This window comes from Aedes aegypti, chromosome 2 (assembly GCF_002204515.2).
Source record: "Aedes aegypti strain LVP_AGWG chromosome 2, AaegL5.0 Primary Assembly, whole genome shotgun sequence".
Lineage (NCBI taxonomy): Eukaryota > Metazoa > Arthropoda > Insecta > Diptera > Culicidae > Aedes > Aedes aegypti.
Window position 1 is genome coordinate 192,591,034 of NC_035108.1, and position 21,592 is coordinate 192,612,625.

General features: G+C 40.6%; 1 protein-coding gene across 7 annotated transcripts in view; it reads right to left on the minus strand.

The window, feature by feature from the left end:
• Window positions 1-21,592, minus strand: part of LOC5577147 — a 408,487-nt gene that overhangs the window by 228,180 nt on the left and 158,715 nt on the right. For 6 of the 7 annotated variants that reach the window (XM_021843543.1, XM_021843541.1, XM_021843539.1 and 3 more), the window contains one exon: window positions 5,543-5,580. The exons of the other annotated variant lie outside the window; for it this stretch is intronic. The gene's annotated coding sequence lies outside the window, so the exon portion shown is untranslated. The remainder of the gene's footprint in view (window positions 1-5,542; window positions 5,581-21,592) is intronic. 7 annotated transcript variants of the gene reach the window in all.

Below are 21,592 nucleotides of genomic sequence, written 5' to 3' on the forward strand. Positions count from 1 at the left end.
TTTTACAGGTGAGTTGATTTCACATGCTTATAAGAGAAAAAAACGCTTTGGATATACTTAACCTAACTTAACCTAAACATGTAACGCATTAATCGTGGCGATAGAAGATTGTAACGATTTTTGCCTGAAATTATTAATTATTTTATTTGACATTTGTTCAAGCATTTGTTCCAATGTTTCAACATTGGATATTCTATGTAACTCATTGGTACTATGCCAGGGAGGAAATTTTCAAAATTTTATTTTGAATTCTCTGCAGAGCTTTTTTCCTTGTATTACAACAGCTAGTCCATATTGGTACAGCATACAACATGGCTGACCTGAAAATTTGTTTGAATATCAAAAACTTGTTCTTAAGACAAAGTTTTGATTTTCTATCAATAAGAAAGAGGCTAAAGACATTTTACATATTTGTTACATTTGGCTTGAATGCCCTCAATGTGATTTTTAAAAGTTAAATTCTTATCTAGCATGAGCCCTAGATACTTAACTTCATCTGACCAATTTATTGGAACCCCTCTCATCGTGACAACATGTCAAGATTCTAAATAAAGAGCTTTTGGTTTATGTGGGAAGTTGAGTTTTGGAAGCATTAGGAGAAATCTTCCATTTTTGCAAGTATGAAGAAAAAATATCCAAACTTTTTTGCAATCGACTACAGATGACACGCAGACTTCGTCCTTTGACGGAGAGGCCTGTGTCATCCGCAAACAAGGAAAGACTCCTTATTGAGCGACAACAAGGGGTCATATTTAAGCATTGGTCGTAGTATTTTGTAATATTTAACACGATTTTACGTTTGCTCACACATACTTTTACTCATTCTTCATGAGTTCTGGGTTTGATATGGATTTCACAAATAGAGAAATAAGACTATAGTAGATGAATGTCTGTTGTTCTCACACTTAATCGCACCATAGCACCCATCTGAAATAACAACAAAATTAATGAGTAGGCAACATAACACAATTAGCATAATAAATAGTGTTAATTTTTTCTTGCTGAAAGCAATACATTTTTTTCTTTATTTGACAGGAAGCAAATTAAAAAAAAAAACTCAACGATTGCTGAGAACAGAATTTCAGTTCACTGTAAATTTTATAGCAAACCAGTTTAGAGAGCTGTGCCAGTCAATGTGCCGAGATGCGCCAAAGCTGTGCAAGGCACACTGTGTAGAGTGACCACCCATGTGGGCATGTTGTAAGAATGTCGAACAACAACCCTGTAAAGATGGTGTTCGTTACGAATCCGGTCGGAACAAGAAGACGTGGGGCGCAGCGAGCTAGGTGGATTGACCAGGTGCACCAGGACCTGGAGAGCGTGGGTCGCAGTCGAGGATGGAGAGAAGCGGCCATTAATCGAGTGAATTGGCGAAATATTGTTGGCGAGGTTTTATCAAGATAATTGATGTAAAGCCAAATAAATAAATGAATAACAGACCTCCTAAGTTCCAACGAGCACTTGGCATATTGCAAGAGCACCACCACGTAGAAAATGTACTTTTCCCTACTTAGCTTAGCTTAGCTTAGACTGACTACACATATCAATGCTTGCTATTCCGTGATTGACCGAAGTCAGTGAAAATGCACAAAGAATCAACTAGAAGTTCAGCTGGGATTGGCCACAATCTTCTTCAGTGTGCATAGATCAGTGCCTCTATTTATACACGGTCAATAACGGCGCCGGCCACGTCCTTGCAGTCAGGTGGGATTGGGGGAAGGAATGTTAGTGTGTAACCTTTGCTATTTGGAGACCGTGTTTGCCTCTGCATCTCCACAAAGGTTACTGGGAGGGATGTTTGGTAATGGGGAGGATTGTTGGGTCACAAGATTCACTTTGATAAGTGATTAGACCATGATAAATAATTATTTGTGAGATATAAACATGCTTATATGTAAATATAATATTTTCATTTGATATGAACAATTTCAAAGTTTGTTGAATAAAGTGAACCTTTCGCAAGTCTACACTTGTAGTGTCGAACCATTCAATGTTTTTTTTTAATTACAAAAATAAAGGTAAAAAGAAAAAAGAGTCTTGAAAAAAATTGGACATAAATAATTTATAAATCAGAGTTTATGTCGACACTCACTGTGACGAACCTTTCAAAGTTTGTTGAAATATCATATTTACGTCTCACCGTTGTAACGATTAAAGGTGCAGTCATACATATTTTATAGATTAGAAATAGTAGCATGAAACGAGCTCACCAATTGATCCGTCATCCTTGAGCAGCAACAATCCACTTTCAGCTTCACTCGTTTGCTCGGCTATATAAAAGCTCTCAGAGAAAATAGGCACGCGCCCTGAGAGTGAAAACAACTGACGACTGCTCAGGAGCAAGCTTCAACGTCGAAGGATCAAAAAGAACAAATCGAACGCGGCACTTTTTCACTTTACTCGACCGATGCGCGACTTGTTTGATCTTGCCCTCATCGCCAGCCCCCACAGGAGCAAGCGTCAAGGTCAAAGGATCAAACACAACTCGTAGAAAATTTACTTTTCCCTACTAGATATTTAGTGTTTTTTCATCTCCCTAGCTCGATGGAATGTTTCTTCAATGAAGCACACTATGAACATTAAATTTAAGACGATACTTCTCCAATTTAATGTTTCGATACTCGATGCTATCTGTTACTGTTTCCCGTTAAAGTTCACCTCTCTAATCCGATACCGTAAGGGGCCCCAACTCCAAGAATTGGGTCATAAATTTGTCAAAATTTAAGATAATATTGATAAATATTCATACAACTATCTGTTTATGATGGTATTACATCACAATTGCACTTATCATTAACAATAATTTCCTATTATTAGAAATAATCCAAAATGCGTTGAATCAGGGTTTTATTTGAGCTGAATTACGGCACTTTACGGTAATTTATTGCAAAGTTTCGGTATGTTGAACTATTTTGAACAATAAAATAACTTTTTAAATGTATTTTGTCTAGTCATACCCTGCTGGAATATAGGTAGCACAAAACTCTCTGAATGAAAAGTGTGCGCACTGAATCAGTGTTGCGATCGGAGTAAAGACACGGACACGTTAATACTTCCAGTGGGCATTTTGCCCTTTGAAGGAAGCACCACACTAGAGAACGGACTAGCTCCTAATCTTATTTTTTTTAAATTTTCTCCTGAGTTTATTCTTTGTCGCATTTCTAAACTAATTTATTAAGCCAAACCTCAAATTTACAAGAGCATAGAGAACCGAGGAGACCGAACATCCATTTAAGCTGAAAAAATAATCGATTAGTCCCCACCAGCAAATGACCGATTGATTAAGTTTTCAGCTTAACCGGATGTTTGGATCTCCAGATGCTCTTGAAAATTTGAGTCTTGGCTTCGATTCATCTTCACGTTAATACTATTTTTTCTGATTCTGTTTGGGATGAACCACTGCGACCAGTTTTCTTTGATCTTTTGTTGTATACCCGTGTCCTTTGTTTAGTGCATGTCGTTCTACTCCATTACTATTGAGAAATAATGAAGTAGTCGTTTTTTATACAAATATCATTCTTTACAATTTAGCATAGAGCCTCCTTAGAAAAAGATACCGCTATTTATACCTTTTGGAGAACACAGTTTGTCACCATTAAACTCTCAAAAGCGCGCCCCTTAATCAGGTTCAGCCACTAAGCTGGTTGAATGATATTGATTTTGACCATGCATCGGTACCCTAGCGTATCAAATTATTGCTTATACTTATAAGGTTCAAAGTCGTTTTTTGAAACTGTGAACAGGTTTTATCGCATGAGACATTTAGATTCCTTGAATCAAAAAGCTTATTTTATAAATTAAGAGGTCTGCTACTCCACTGATTTGGAATTGTTTCCCTCTTAGATATCGAAAGATAAGCACTTGAACTCGGAAAGAAATTGTCTCATGAGTTGAAACCAACCTCAGATGCTGATTGAGCCATTTATCCACTTCGACCTCCTCATCATCTAGGACAAATAGGTGGGTCTTAGAGGCTTGTTACTCTCTTATACTCTTCCGACCCTAACTTATAAGTATGCACAAGAACAGATACAACAAGAGTACAATATGGTAGATCTTACCCCGTAACGCACCTCGAAAAGGTGATCTACCTGCGTTACGAGTACATTAATACTATCATTGCATAGATCAATAGCTAAGAAACAGACTCAGTCCTGGTTAGGATGTAATGCCAGAATAAATATGATCCATGAAAACGTTCCTGAGAATAACATTTAACCATCATACACAAATTGCACTGAACGAAATTCGACCACGTTGATTGATCTGCACTTGATGGCTAACTCTCTTGACACGATCTGGCACACTCTCTATCTGGTTAAGGCCATAAAAAATAAATCCGAAATGGGGAGCTGTCAAAAGTTGCAACTCGCATGTTTTTGTGACCCATTTTGGGAACCTTTACTGCCTTCGAAATATGCCGCCTCAACAGAAAAAAATGTCAACTGCAATAAATTTGTCAATTTGATCCGTCCAATCGCAAGACCTTGATCAACAACGACGACGACGCATACAATGGTTCCACTTTGAACGGTTCATACGATTCATTCAGAGACCCAGCAGGGGAGATACACTCTCGTGTTGAAGTTTAGGGTCACCCTCTGAGAGCTTACAAAAGTGTTTTGTCCATATCACTGGGACTACGTATCGTAAGTGTTTTGACAAAAAAAAACTTTTTTTTGTATTTAGTTTACTAATTTTAACTTGAAGTTGTGACATTTTTGGAAATTACATGTATTTTTACATGGTTTATTTTCTTACGATTCGATCAACCAAAATGTTCAACCCGTACAGCATTGTAACCTTCTTAATATACCATTCTATTTCAGATTCCAAAATTCTAAGATTTTCAGATAACGGTTCAAATGCCTTACTATTTTAAAATGTTGTTCAATATAATGCTGAGAAAATCAGCCATGTTTTTTCGATGTAATTTTTGAAAAATGTCACAACTTCAAGTAAAAATTTAGTAAACAAAATACAAAAAATGTTTTTGCTCAAATTCCTATGAAGTAATTTGTATGTAATTTTTAGAGTGACCCCAAACCTTTGCACTGCAGTGTATATGACGCATAAGCATAAAAATTATCGATGTTGTTGTTCGTTGATTTCGGTAGATCGTAAAAATCTGATCGTCTCTGGGATCCGGGCAAACGAAGAATGTGGCAACCCTTCTGCGTCCAGAAATGAAGTTACTAAAGTAACTTACGCGATTCAACAAGTTTCAAGACGGGAAAGGGCCAAGATTAAGCGTAACTCATCTGGCAAAAATTGCCGGACAAGGTGCAAGTGAAAAATAACATTTTCGTTACGAACCGGTGGTAGGTAATTAAAATTCTACTCGACCGTTTTTTTTTTGCGACACGAACCGCTGACCCTTTCTCTTTGCATGCAAAACACGCAGAAGTGAGAGGAAATCCTATCGTTGCGCGGATCCCCTACTGGAGTTCGGCGTTGAAGAAATAATTAAAAATTTAAGCAATGTCGGCATCGGGGGGTTATTTATTTTTATATTTATTTCTTATCGTAGAATGTAGCGTACCTTAAGTTTGGAATTTATTGCTCTGGATGGTGGAGTATCTGAAAATAAAAAAAAGTAATATAAATTTTGGTTTACTTGGAACACATGTAATTTTCAAATATATGTAACAATACCTTGGACTATTTCCAACGCAAAACGCAAATAGAAATTACATTTTCAGACCGACGTTTTATGTAAATGAAACTTTTCACTTGTACTAGTAGCTATCCAATACACTGAACACACTATATGGGTAACCTTGTCACGTTTATTAGCCAGTTTTTCTACATGCAATTTAAATGAAAATGGCCCATAATAGTGGGTGGCCCGTAACACTGTGACCAGTGGTGTGTCACTGACCACTGTATGACATTTCACATACAAATTTGCAAAATTTTCTAGGACACGTTTTGAAAAGAACCTGTCAAGCAGTTCAAAACAGTTCAAAGATGTATGATCTTAATACAAATACTGTAAAAGAGCATTATATTTATTGTATATGTAACGATAATAAAAAATATTTGTAAAGCTTTTAAGCAGAATTACATTAATATCTTGCAGTCGATGACAGACTTCTACGGGTAAATGTCGATCTATTCTGTTTAAAAAATCCTGTGAAACATTTCTTCATACAATGCGAGCTCAACGTTTCCCACCAGTCTAAAGGCACAGGATCCCATGCATTTTTCCTGCTTTTGCATAAATCTTGCATGACACCATTTAGTAAGAATTCCATATTTCCATTCAGCTGTGCTTCCCAACGTCGCACCGGTCCATGCTATCCTGCAACTAACAGACAGTGCACTCATCCGAATCTTTCCGCGTAATGAATAGCTTTTAGTGTAATGATATTATAATGCTTTTAGTGTGTCACTTTGCCCTTTTAGTTAGTGAGACAGAGGGAAATTATGGTCGCCTGTCACGCCGGAATATGACACGGGACGGAAAATGACCGGACAACGGCACTTTAGATGAAACCAAACAATCTGGATGCATATTGCTGACCGGTCTCATCGATCCATTGGGGTCACCAAGACTCCGGTGGGATTCGGTGGAAATTTGCCTGGTCGCCATCCCTGTGGGATTTTCAGGAAATTGATGTAGAAAGCTTTCCAGCCGTCTGTTTGTGGGGTCAAATTACAATGATTCTCATCCCGAATCGACATCCATCAAGACGACATATGTCAAACCCGCATCAATGATTGTGCTTGATGTGATTTGCTCGTGCTACTTGCTATTTCGCTTTTTATCCTTGATTAGATCATTTCTGTGGGTGGTTAAGGTGGCAGATTCTGTAATTAACTCCTCTAGAACCACAGTACGCATCGTGTAAACACATTCTTACTGCTCTCGGAAGTTTTTAAAACTCTCTCAAGCAATAAAGCAGTATTTCTCAGTGCTAAAAAACGGCACTGTTCAGTGATACAAAAACAGTACTTTTCAGTACTATTTTTCTACTAGGGTGCCGGTACCAATGGTTGTAATGTTCCAGTAGATTGGACTATGGAATAAAACGTACATTTTTCGATAAAAACGACATGTGATATTTTTGGTGGATAGATCGTCTCTAGTTTAGTCGATTTGACAAATTTTAGCTTTTTATTTTATCAATAAGTCATATAAATAATGAACTTTATGCAAAAAATTTGCTCCCTTGCACCAGTAGTTGCCGTCGTGTTCCAATAGTGGATCAACGGGTGAAAGCAGTTTTTAAAATGGATGTATAAAAATGAAGAAAAGCCCCAGAGATGATCTTTATGCTTCATTCGAAAGATATTAGTTGCCGTTCTGAGGGAAAAATGTTAAACTTGTGTAAAAATTTACCATTTTGTTTAAAATTCCTTGTATCATTCCCGAACGTCTACTACTGGAGCACTAGCGCAACTACTGGAACACGTGTACCAATAGTGGCTCAAGCGATTTTATGTTAAAAAAAATAGTTTTATCACTCTTTTTATATTTTCCCATATAGTAGAGGTTGATATCTTTCTTTTAACGCCAAAAGATCTCTGTTAAGTCTTTTCGTTATTTTGTTATTATTTTTTTATAGCTTAGGTAGTCCACTAATGGCACCGGCACCCTATAGACTCTTTTACGGTCCTTGTTAGGACCCGTGCTTTCGATTTTTCGTTGGATCCGTTAGTGAGAGCAATCCTTTTTGGTACCGTCTTGAAAAAAAAAAACTTTAAGAAGGTCTCTTCTTCTTTCGTTTATTCACTAAACATGGTTGCAATTACAAGCAAAAGGCAGGGTGAATCTCTGACTTCACAACTTCCTCCCAAAAATTGGTTTGTAAAACTTTCACAAAACGTGATAAAACTGGAAGAAACGACGATTCTTCGAAATGCACGCTTTCTTCCAAGGGTGAAATGGTCAAATAGTCAACGACACTGAAGACGGCCTTACAGTTGAGGTAGAAATGCGCGTATCTGTCAAAAGATACAAATTATAGTGAAATTAAATGGTATAGTACTGCATCCTTAAGCCTTAATCAAATAAATCACGTAAAAAATAAACAAAACTGTTACCTAGATTTTTTATTGACAAATATGCATGAAGATTTCTGTGTAAGTGAGTCAATTTCACCATTATGGAAAATGAAGCGTTTCACACGGCAATAGAATATTCTATGTTTATGCATATTTATCATACTCCTCACGAATATGTGTATGAGAATATTTTCGATTATAGTGGAGCCAATTATACTAATATTACTGAAATTAGATAACGAAAATTGGCAATTTGTTTTGAGAAATCAAAATAATATTGAATGTGCAATAGAAATCTTTTACAATTTATTGTGGGAAACCATTAGGGAGGAAGTACCTGTTGAGAAGAGACGAAGGAATCACAACTAAAAAAATCCAATTTGGTTCAACAAGCAAATCATAAATTTGAAAAATCGAAAACAAAAAGCTCACAAAGTTTACAGAAGATATAAAAAACCAGACGATTTAGAAAAATATTTGGTTATTTGCGACCAACTCAATTTTGCCATTTCTACAGCACCTACCGAGTACAACATAAAAACTGAAAATGAAATATAGTCAAGTCCAAGGAATTCTTTCAATTACGTTAAAACTAAACTCAAATCGTGCAATTTTCCATCAACAATGACTTTGGACGAAAAAGTAGGAAATAATTCTGAAGATCTTTGGAATCTTTTCGCAAAATTTTTTCAAGAAAATTATTCAACATTTTCGGAAAACGATCGAGATTATTCTTACATTTCACATTTTGCTGACTTTCCGAGTGATGTTGGCGTTAATTCTATAAATGTTTTGGACATTTTGTTTGGTCTTAAAAATTTGGACGCCACTAAAGGATCAGGGCCAGATGAAATTCCACCCGGATTCATAAAAAACTGAACTCACAACTCCATTATTTTCGTTATTCAATATGTCTCTTCAAACTGGCCAATTTCCAAAGGTATGGAAAAAATCATTCCTTATACCAATATATAAATCAGGTAAGAAATCGAACATTCGAAATTATCGCGGTATTGCTATTATGTCATGTATTCCAAAACTTTTCGAGCCAATTGTAAACAAAAATATGTTTGCCCAAATAAAAACTCGTATAACAAACGCTCAACACGACTTTTTCAAAGGTCGTTCGACCACTACGAAACTTTTGGAATTTGTAAGTTACTCACTGAGTGCAATGGATAAAGGTTACTTCGTAGAAGCTCTTTACACTGACTTTAGTAAAGCATTTGCTGAACTGGACATTCTAATGTTGACTTTCAAGCTTGAAAAAATGGGAATCGAAATGAGTCTCCTTACGTGGATCAAGTCCTATTTAAACAACCGTCAGCAAATAGTACAGTTCAATGGGAAAAGATCAAATCCAATACATGTTACATCTGGAGTACCTCAAGGCTCACACTTAGGTCCTCTTCTTTTTATTTTATATGTAAATGACGTTTCTTATATTTTAAACAAACTAAGGGTCCTTATATATGCTGACGACATGAAGCTATTTTTAGAAATAAAGAATGATGACGATCATAATGTTTTTAAGAATGAGATACAATTTTTTTACACGTGGTGCTGCAAAAGTTTATTGGAATTGAATATAAAAAAAATGTAACCTCATAAGTTATACCAGAAAACGAATCACACCAAATATGTCTATTGTTTTAGGAAACGAACATGTAAAAAAATGTGATAAAATAAGAGACTTAGGAGTTATCTTGAGTTATCTTAGACTCAAAACTATCATTTGTAGATCACTATAATGCAATAATTCATAGAGCAGGAAATATGCTCAATTTCATAAAACGATTTGGCCAACACTTTCGTGATCCTTACACATTAAAAATACTTTATGTTGCATATGTAAGATCAATATTAGAATATTGTAGTATTGTTTGGTCACCTTACACAAAAAAACATGAAGAATCGATTTTATTATACGCACTACGTAATTTAGGCTGGTCAGTACTTCCTCTACCATCATATGAATCACGATGCATGCTTATCAATATGAAATCACTGAAAGTGCGTCGTGATTATGCTATGGTTTCTTTTGTTAACGATATTGTTTCACAGCGCATTGATTCTGCTGATATACTTTCAAAACTGAATTTTTATACTCCTACTCGTCACTTGCGCAATCGTTACTTGTTCACAGTAGGTAATCATCGCACGAACTACGCTAAATATAGTCCGTTGAATCAGATGATGCCTATATATAATCAGCATTGTGAAATGATTGATGTTAACATGTCTCGAACAAAACTGAAAAAATACTTTTTTGATATACAAAACAAGAGTAACTGAGGAATGTATTATGAATCGAGTATACTCAACAAATTTATAGTATATAAACAAATAGATATTAAGAACACAATGTAATTCAGAATGGTCTACAAAATGCTTGACGTCAAATAATTAAATAAATAAAAATCGTTTTTTTATCTACTTCAGAGCTTGAGCTTGATTCACCGGCCGTGCTACTCCAGTATTACTAGATCAACTGCATTTACACAAGGAACCAACCAAATGACTGCTTGGGACCTTAGATTTGTTTTCTTTATTTTTGTGTTTTTTTTTTAACCTCAAGCTAGTTTAACACTCATCAGGAGAAGTTACCGCAATGGTGCCTCAAAAAAGAAATAGAGGACACTTAAGGGGTGCCCCTTTCGAGCCCAACCGAGGGGTCTTGTCAAACACGGAGTAAAACTATTTTAGCTGACTCGCTGGACAGTCGTCCAGTCGTTATTAAACATGTAACACCCACACAGAGTCTTAATTTGAAATATCCTAATTGTAAATGCGCACCACTTATTGCGAAACTTCCTTATTTTGAAAAATTTGATAGCCGTGTAGCCGCCGAAATTGCCACTGGACATCTACTTAAAAGGGCTAAGATGTGGATATTGGCTTGTAGTGTTGGGTCAGATTTGTCCTTACAGGTTGATTGTTTTTAGGAACCCTATTAAAGTTGACACGGTGGCCGCATCGTTTCCTAGGGCGCTGTGGATACTTCCCGAAATTCCGAATGATCTCCGGGCTGATACGTATTGCAGACAAGTAAAGTGTTTTACGGAGTTCTGAACGCCACAAATATAGCACATCCTTTTGAAAGGACCACGTCCATCCATGTTATGAGAGACTCACGTATGCCCGGTTCTCAAACGGGAGATGACTCGTTGATCGAGGAGAAGAGAACAATCGACCCAGTTTTCGGTTGAGTTTTTGATTTGCTATAAGTGCGTAGAGTAATACTGAGCCCATTCAGTACCCTATACGTTCTTGAAGGTTTTCGAAATCCATTCTTTTGACGTCATCGAAAGGAACCGTTTCTTCGAAACGAGGAGAAGAATGGCCAGTCCCGGCGAGGTTGTCGGTAGCTACGTTTCCGGGTATCCCACAATGTCCGGGAATCCATGCGTAGATTGTATTCGGCAGAGCATTCTCCAGCGTCGCCTGAACCCATGGATATGTGGGCCTTCCAGATTGCAAGGCAGAAGCCACGCTTGCTGAATCTGTAAGGATTAATACTGGTCGGTCGGATGGTATGGTGGCTGCTATGAAAATAGCAGCGGTTTCCGTGGAAAAAAAAAACGGAGCATGTAGGAGGTAGACTTAGTGAAATTTCGGAGGCCGAAACCCCCAAACCGACGCCAAGGTTCGAAAGTGACCCATTGGTGTAGCGTTTTTCGTGCCTGGAATACTTGTTATGTAGCTAATCGAGGACGGTAGCCCTAAGAAACGATGAATTGTTTCGATGAGTGCCAACAATTGTTTCCGTACCAGTGAACCTGGCCACTGTGGGGAGGTCCCCGTTGGCGGCCGACCGGAGTATTCAGCACCCTACAGATTGGATAAAAATCCTGTCGTTTCCGGATGTTTTTTTCGGTAATAGCGGCAGCTTTTCTGCAGACAACCGTGTACCGTTTTGATTCATATTACGGACAGCTTAAAATTCCGGACACTCTACTTTGTATGGGAAACACTTCACACGAAATGTTCCATTTTTTGCCTTCAAAAGTCCACATCCTCACTTTCGATGCTCGTTTTAATAAGCATTTTCCATAGAAATCTATGCAAATTTATGATGCCCAACTTCAAACTGCTTCAGTAGTTTGGCGATTTCAATTGATGATTTGACTTTTCTTTTTATGATTTACATGAGCTGTCCGGAAATCAAATCACAGTGTCCGGAATATGGGGCAAAAGTAAGGAAGCGTCCGGAATAAGAATCATGAAAGGCCAACACATTTCTATTTATTAAAAATCATTCAAGCTGCGGAATCAAAACCTTCACCCAGCATTCGAAAGTTAGGTGTTTTGAAGGCACGATAACGTGGAGGAATCAAACAGAATGATTTGTTGTATATGCTTTTGAATGAGTTATACTTATAACTTATACTTCACTGAGGCCAGGAAGCACAGGAACGTCAACGAGAGAATACGGACCGGAACAATCGGCAAAGACCACAGCGACGAAAATGGACTAGCGATTGGAAACTCGATACGTGGAACTGCAAATCTCTCAACTTCATTGGAAGTACTCGCATACTCTCCGATGTACTGAAGACCCGCGGGTTCAACATCGTAGCGCTGCAGGAGGTGTGCTGGACTGGAGCATTGGTGCGAACGTTGAGAGGTAATCATACCATCTACCAGAGCTGCGGCAACACACGCGAGCTGGGAACAGCTTTCATAGTGATGGGTGATATGCAAAGGCGCGTGATCGTGTGGTGGCCGATCAATGAACGAATGTGCAAGTTAAGAATCAAAGGCCGATTCTTTAACTTCAGCATAATCAACGTGCATAGCCCACACTCCGGTAGCACTGATGATGACAAGGACGCATTTTACGCGCAGTTCGAACGCGAGTACGACCGCTGCCCAAGCCACGACGTCAAGATCATCATAGGAGATTTGAACGCTCAGGTTGGCCAGGAGGAGGAGTTCAGACCGACGATTGGAAAGTTCAGTGCCCACCGGCTGACGAACGAGAACGGCCTACGACTGATAGATTTTGCCGCCTCCAAGAACATGGCCATTCGTAGCACCTATTTCCAGCACAGCCTCCCGTATCGGTACACCTGGAGATCACCTCAGCAGACAGAATCGCAAATCGACCACGTTTTGATCGATGGACGGCACTTCTCCGACATAACCGACGTCAGAACCTATCGTGGCGCCAACATTGACTCCGACCACTACCTGGTGATGGTGAAACTGCGCCCAAAACTATCCGTCATCAACAATGTACGGTACCGACGCCCGCCCCGGTACAATCTCGAGCGGCTGAAACAACCGGATGTCGCCAATGCATACGCGCAGCATCTTGAGGCATCGTTGCCGGATGAGGGCGAGCTCGATTGGGCCCCTCTTGAGGACTGCTGGAGGACAGTCAAAGCAGCCATTAACGACGCTGCCGAAAGCGTTGTCGGATATGTGGAACGGAGCTCAAGAAACGATTGGTTCGACGAGGAGTGCCAGGAGGTTTTAGAGGAGAAGAATGCAGCGTGGGCTGCAATGCTGCAGCATGGTAAGCGGCAAAACGTGGAACGATACAGACTGAAGCGGAAACAGCAAACCCGCCTATTCCGGGACAAAAAGCGCCGCCTGGAAGAGGTGGAATGCCAAGAGATGGAGTTGATGTACCGTTCTCAAGAAACGCGGAAGTTCTATCAGAAGCTCAACACATCCCGCAATGGCTTCGTGCCGCGAGCTGAGATGTGCCGGGATAAGGATGGGAGCATCTTGACGGACGGACGCGAGGTGATCGAAAGGTGGAAGCAGCACTACGATGAACACCTGAATGGCGCAGAGAACACAGGCACCGAAGGTCAGGACAGCGAAGGCGATGGCTACGTCAGCACAGCGGACAGCGGAAATCAACCAGCTCCCACGATGGGGGAAGTTAAGGATGCCATTCAACAGCTCAAGAACAGCAAAGCCGCTGGCAAGGATGGTATCGGAGCCGAACTCATCAAGATGGGCCCGGACAGGTTGGCCGCTTGTCTGCATCGGCTGATAGTCAGAATCTGGGAAACAGAACAGCTACCAGAGGAGTGGAAGCAAGGCGTTATATGCCCTATCTACAAAAAGGGTGACAAACTGGAGTGTGAAAATTATCGTGCAATCACCATCCTAAACGCTGGTTGGCGGAACTGAGCGTGACAGGGCCCGCCTAGGAAGCAGTGTTACGATAGACGGGGATACCTTCGAGGTGGTGGACGAGTTCGTCTACCTCGGATCCTTGTTGACGGCTGACAACAATGTTAGTCGGGATATACGAAGGCGCATCATCAGCGAAAGTCATGCCTACTATGGGCTCCAGAAGAAACTGCGGTCAAGAAAGATTCACCCCCGCACCAAATGCACGATGTACAAAACGCTCATAAGACCGGTAGTCCTCTATGGGCATGAGGCGTGGACTATGCTCGAGGAGGACTTGCAAGCTCTTGGGGTTTTCGAACGCCGAGTGCTAAGGACGATCTTCCGCGGCGTGCAGGAGAACGGCGTGTGGCGGCGAAGGATGAACCACGAGCTCGCTCAACTCTACGGCGAACCCAGTATCGTGAAGGTAGCTAAAGCTGGAAGGATACGCTGGGCAGGGCATGTTGCAAGAATGCCGGACAACAACCCTGTAAAGATGGTGTTCGCCACGAATCCGGTCGGAACAAGAAGGCGTGGGGCGCAGCGAGCTAGGTGGATTGACCAGGTACACCAGGACCTGGAGAGCGTGGGTCACAGTCGAGGATGGAGAGAAGCGGCCATGAACCGAGGGAATTGGCGAAATATTGTTGGCGAGGCTTTATCAAGATAATTGATGTAAAGCCAAATAAGTAAGTAAGTTCACTGAGGCCTTAAGTGTCCGTTGATGGGAGCAACCCTGATATTATGCGTATATACCCGTGGTATACGGGAGCGAGAGTGCTAAAGAGTCGGTCTAACGCTATGCATGTCAGTTCTAACCCGTATGTTAGCCTACTATCGATTATGGCTTGCGCAACCCGGAAGCGCACTGTCCGATTGTTCGTTCGGTGGAGGCGTGAGATCGTCCGGATTATATTAGGGTGATTATAAAACAAAGCCAAACCTTGAATTTTTAAGTGCACAATACTGGAGAATCTGACAACAGTTCGCGTTGAAAATCAATCAAATTGCTTGCTTGCTGGTGGTGACCGTTGGGATAAATTTTCAACGTGGGCGCTGTTTGGTTCTCAAGACTTGTGCTCTTGAAAATTTGAGGTGTGGCTTCGTTCTATAATCACCTTAAGGCAGGTTTGACAACTCTGCTTCACCGAGTCAAAGTGATGCCGGATGGTGAGCCCATGGTCAACAGTGACTCCAAGCACCTTGACGATTTTTTTGACGTAGGACTACTGTTGGCCACAACGCCAACGTTGAAAAACTTCCGAAGGACCAGTCGGCTGACTGCCAACAGTGACGCAACATTCACAGGAAGAACTCGGCAAATCCCTTCATCAAACTGCACCAACTCCAACTTGCCAAGCAATCGTCACTCTGCATCGTCTGCCTCCTGAAAATCCTATTCTGACAAGAACGGGAATACAACTCTTTAAGGAATCAGGAAAGCAGCGAGCAATTTCGTGACAACGAAAGCAGCAGAAGGAGCTGGTGGCTGCAGCTGCCGAGCGTCGACGATGAATCACGATTCCGCAGGAACTGGAACAGAATTTGCAGCAACACGGGAGAACACATCACCAGGCCAAACGGATCGATGGTGTTCGGATTTTGCGGTAGTACTATCACTTTTACTTTTTCACGTTTTATTAGTGTACAGTATAATCGTACGTTTCAAACTGATCCCAGATTACAATTTTGCTCTCGTTTATATACCCTTCACCCCGATGGGATTGCATCATCCTTTCTCCCATTGGTCGATCGCTTTTTCGCAGTTAGGTACGGAAAAAACACATATACATAGACACAAAGTTCACTGGAAGTGGAACTGGAAGAGTCCCACTTGTGATGCTCAGCCAACTGCTGGCACTTGATGCGGTGGTTGTGACGCTCATATGGCCGTGCTCAGAAATACTGTCAGTGTTGCAAGTGTTGCCAAAATGTCTTCGCTTTCGCGAACAACTACGTCTTTGTTTTCTATATTGGGGTGCACTTTAAAAGTACGGAAAATGAGACATGTAACGAAATTAGGGGAGATTTTGAACGTTAATAACTCAGTTGTTTATGAACCAATTATTACGATTCTAGTATCATTCGATCAGAAATGTATCTACGCATCGTTAGTAATATATCAGATAATTGAATTTTGTTGTTTAATTATTGAAAATTTGATAAATGTTGACCTCTTTCTTATCCAACTGATCACGTTCGAGCATTTTTCGACGGTATCGCTTCCCGTCGGAATCGGACTGTGAACACGATCGCGCGAGTCATTCTCACTTTGCGTTTGCACCCACGTCACAGTCCAATTTGTGTCGTCGGAAGAGGAAGACGCAAGATTGATTTGCGGCGGCGATGACGATGGCTTGGGCGCTTCTCCGAGCGGCGGACTACTGCCGCTTGGAGAAGCGTCCAAGCTATCGTCATCGCTGCCGAAAATTTATCCGCGCTCCCAGATTTCGACTCGTGTTAAATCGGTGGTCAAGAAGCAAGCCCGTTAGGAACCAAATACCAGAAGCCCCCAGAGTTGCTGATCCGAGGAGCTGCTGCTAATCGAGCGTCGGACTAGTGAAATCGCTCAAGATTTCAAGAGTGAGCATCGTTTCCAGATTTCGACTTGTGCCCGGGGATCCAATACCCGTTGCTGTTGTGCGCCATCTACGTTACGAACCATTCAGCTGGTTCGTCGTATAAGCAAATTTCCCGTTCGACCATGGCAATCAACTGATAACATCCCGTAGTGCTATTTATCTGTGACCGTATCGAGGCTAAGAAAGCCATCGGCCCTTGTCAGGGCCATCAAATTTGTGGAAAAGAGTTGAAGGAATAATAATTTCCGACCTTATTACATCTTATATTCCTCAATTAATCTCGTAGCTTCGTACAAAATTTAATATGTTATGAATAATTGATGGCACGACAATTTGAGACTATTCGTGGACGCTGCTGCAGTGCCGTCGGGGTGAGTGCTCAACATTTCACAACGATTGTAAACTAGAGTGGAATTTCCGACAGTGTCTTTGATTTGCCATATTTTATGACAACACTTCGATTACGAAAATGATCACATGTAACAAAATTGCGACATGTTTAGAATGCTTTTGAAAATAAATTCCCATTGAACAATTTTGGCACCCATGAATCAGAAATTTACCTTCATATTAAAGAAAACTATTGATTATCAATAGCGAACTATTGAATATTTAGTAAATGTCAACCCTTTCATTCATGTTCGATAAATTTCTTACGCATTATCATTTTCCGCAATTTTCAAGTAATTCTTAACCCAACACATTATTGGCACATACCCATTTTCCAGATTGGTCGACTAGAAGAGAAGAGCACGAATGGGAGGAGCATCATCTGCTAATCTAAGGGTATATAGCATGCTTCCTTCTTTGGATTCGGTTTCATTCCCTTTCTACTTCCGAGCTGGCAAGAGCTCCTCCAATCTTGTGCAGCGACGTCCGCACCTGCTGACCATCAAGCTAGCGATCCAGCGTCTGGTGATCGGTGGTCAAGAAACAAGCCCGTTAGGAGCCAAATACCAGAGGCCCCCAGAATTGCTGATCCGAAAAGAAAAGAGCAGCGAATCGAGCGTCGGACTTTATGAAATCGCTCAAGATTTCAAGAGTGAGCATCGTTTCTAGATTTCGCCTTGTGCCCGGTGATCCACTACCCGTTGCTGTTGTGCTCCATCCACGGACCATGGCAATCAACTGATCAATCCCGCAGTGCTATTTATCTGTGACCGCATCGAGGCTAAGAAAGCCATCGGCTCTTGTCAGGGCCATCAAATTTGTGGAAAAGAGTTGAAAGAATAATATTTCCGACCTCATTACATCTTATATTCCTCAATCAATCTCACAGTTTCGTACAAAATTTAATTTGTCATGAATAATTGATGGCACGACAATTTGAGACTATTCTTAGACGCTGCTGCTGTGCCGTCGGGGTGAGTGCTCAACATTTCACAACGATTGTAAACTAGAGTGGCATTTCTAACAATGTCTTTGATTTGCTATATTTTATGGGAGCGTTTCGATTATGAAAATTATCACATGTAACAAAATTGCGACATATTTAGAATGGTTTTCAAGAGAAATTGTGATTGAACAATTTTCATCATTTTGGCACCCATTAATCAGAAATTCACCTTCATACTAAAGAAAACTATTGATTATCAATAGCTAACTAGAGAATATTTATTAAATGTCAAGCATTCCAACTATTCATGTTTGATCAATTTCTCACGCATTATAATTTTTCGCAATTTTCAAGTAATTCTAAGCTCAACACATTATTGGCACATACCCAATTTCCAGATTGGTCGACTAGAAGAGAAGAGCACGAATGGGAGGAGCATCATCTGCTAATTTAAGGGTTTAAAGCTTGCTTCCTTCGCCGGATTCGGTTTCATTCCATTTTTGCTTTCGAGCTGGTAAGAGCTCCTCCGAAACTGCTTAGCGAGCAGCACCTCGTAGCTAGAAGCCTGCTGAGCTGTTGATTACCATCTGGTTTATGAGATTTCGGCTCGTGATAAACTCATCTGTGGTGCAGTCAAGAATCAAGCCCGTTAGGCATCATTACTATTATTATTAGACAAATCGAGCGTCCGGCTTGTGGTATCGCTCAAGATTTCAAACTTAAGCTACGTTTTCAGATTTCGACTTCAGCCGTGTGATCTAATACCTGTTGCTGATGTGTGCCATCCACACCACGAAACATTCAACTGGTTAATCTAATACGCAGAGAACTTATACAAATTTCTACACTTACGTTGGGGATTCTTCGTTTAACAATGGCAATCAACTGATAACATCCTGTAGTGCGATTCATCTATGACAGCATCCGAGCTAACAGAGCCTTTGGCTCTTTTCAGGGCCACCAAATATGTGTAAGAGTAATATTTCCGACTTCATTTATCACATTGCCAAGCAATGAATAATATTTCTCTCAAACCATAAGATCATCAAAGCGATGACTGAAGCTTTCATTATAATCCTCGAATATTATTTAATTAGAATTACTTAGATTTTGCTTCAGCATGCTGAACAAGCCTCAATCACTACTGTTCTTTCCAATGCTACCAAATTTGTCATACAATATAATTTCAAAATGATCATACAACCTGAAGTGAAATTTCACATTTTCATAGATAAATATGACGAATTCATCGGATAAAGATAATGTATAGTTAAATTAACCATCGTGGTCCTACGTCACCAGTTCGTACAACCCCATAGGGATGTACCCTTATAGTTTTTGTGAGGAATATCTGCCCCATTGATCATAGTTGGTACGGGGTTACTATGATTAGATGGACACACGTGATATCTAACGCTCTTCGATGCGGACAGCTCGAAGCCGGCTGCAGAGGCCCACTTATATACCGCATTGACAGCTGCTTGGGTTTTAGTTTTGATACGAACTGGTGTTTTCTCGCTAACGACAAGAAGGATATCGTCAGCGTATACAAATACATATATGCCACTGGGAAGGTAGCTAAACACTTCGTTCATTGTCACCAAGGTGCGGTTATCACGGAACCCTGTGGAACGCCGGTCTCTTCCCGATATGAGTCAGATAGGAAGTCGTCAACAAGGGCTCGGAAGGAACGCTTTTGTAAAAAAATCTGCATGAAACGCATGATGTGCCCCGATAGATTCCACTGAGCTAGTTGACGGAGAACTAATGGACCCCATGTCCGGTTGAACCCCTTCGACAGAACTAGGGAAACGATCTCGGTATGCTTACTCCAGCGGCTTGAAGTAAGCCGTACGTAGGAGATCACCGCATTGGAAAAAATAGGCTGAAGTCCCGTGCCCTACTGGAACTGTTTCAGTCGACGGTTCACCATCTGCTCCATCACCTTTGACATTCAGCACGTGAGTGCAACTGACCGGAATTTAGATGGACCACAGGAGTCACTGTTAGTCTTCGGTATGGGGATGATAAGGCTTTCACTCCATTCTGATGGAAAACTATCAGTGAGCCATGTTTTGGTGATGAGATCCAAGAGCTGTAGTTTGCTGGAAGGAGGATGATTTTTTATGAGAGGATTACCGGATTGCGAGATAAAGCTCACTTAGAGTGAATGGATTGTTGATTGGCGCGTTATCATGATCATCAGGAACGGAAAAATCAGCCACGGAACTGAGAGTTGATTGAATACGGCGTTTAAAGAAATCGCTGTAGCTATCGATTGCTGCTAGCTTTGCGAAATATTCTCCTAGAGCCATTGCTACTGTTGGAGGATCCGATACATCAGAGCCTTGAATTTAAAGTGTAAGTGGTGTTTGCTTTACGCTTGTCACTGAGAGCATTTGTCTTGCTCAAGAGGTCAAAGGCAGTTTGTGTTGGATTGATGCTGTCCAAGAAATTTTCTCAGGTGGCACGCTTGGCGTCCGCAATTATCCATTTGCACATGTCGCTGCCGATATATGTTCAGTGAATCCTCCTTGTTAGGGTGGACAATGGGAATACCGTTTTGACTCATATTCCGAACACTTAAGGCCAACAGTGACTTCAAATGCATCTGATAGGCATAAATTAGCTGATATTTGTGAAAATTTCAATTTATTCGCTAAGTCTAACTGTTAGCTGTTGGGTGTGCCGATAAAATTGTTTATTTTAGCTTATTTAGTATTGTTTTCACGTTAAAGTATGGAACACCATTTTGATTCAAATGCCGAACACTGTGTTCATTCTGTCTCATATTCCGAACACCTTGATTCAAATTCCGAACACCACGAATAAATCGAACTCAAATGAATAATTTAGCAATTAAATTTATCTGATCTAGTTCTACTGGTCTCAAACTATAGAATCATCACTACTCCAGAGTTATACAATAGATTGGAAGACGTTAAAATTGAATTGCAATTGACTGCCATTTCCTTTTAATTTGATGATATATTTCAGCGAAACATTTCAGCCACATCGCCATACAAAACCGAGTGTTCGGTATATGAGTCTGTTCGGAATTTGAGACAAAACGGTACGCTTGACCGTGCGTAGTGCTTTCCTCCTAGATTTTACTGCTTTCCTGGTGTCATTCGTCCACCAGTGTAGAGCCTTCCTGCCCGGTCGACTGCTAGTACGAGGTATGGATGATTTCGCGGCATTAAGGATCACCTTGTCTAAATTTGACACCCTCAATGTGTGAGTGCTGGTGATCTTTTATTATTAGGCAACAATGGTGCATGCCACGTTGGAATGCAAACCAATAAGGGGAAGGGGGAGGAATTGATGATGCATTTAAAACCCGCCTTCAGTAGGCCGGACATACTCCTGCATCTACGCCACTTCATGCGGGTAGGTGTAGGGGTGGAAAGTTTATTGCAGAGAGGCTTCCCAGACAACCAGAATGTACGTATAACCAAATCACCTTTTGCGTTATGCGACGCATATACGTGCAAAGTTTCACGTACAAGATGTCGCGAAAGTGCCTTAT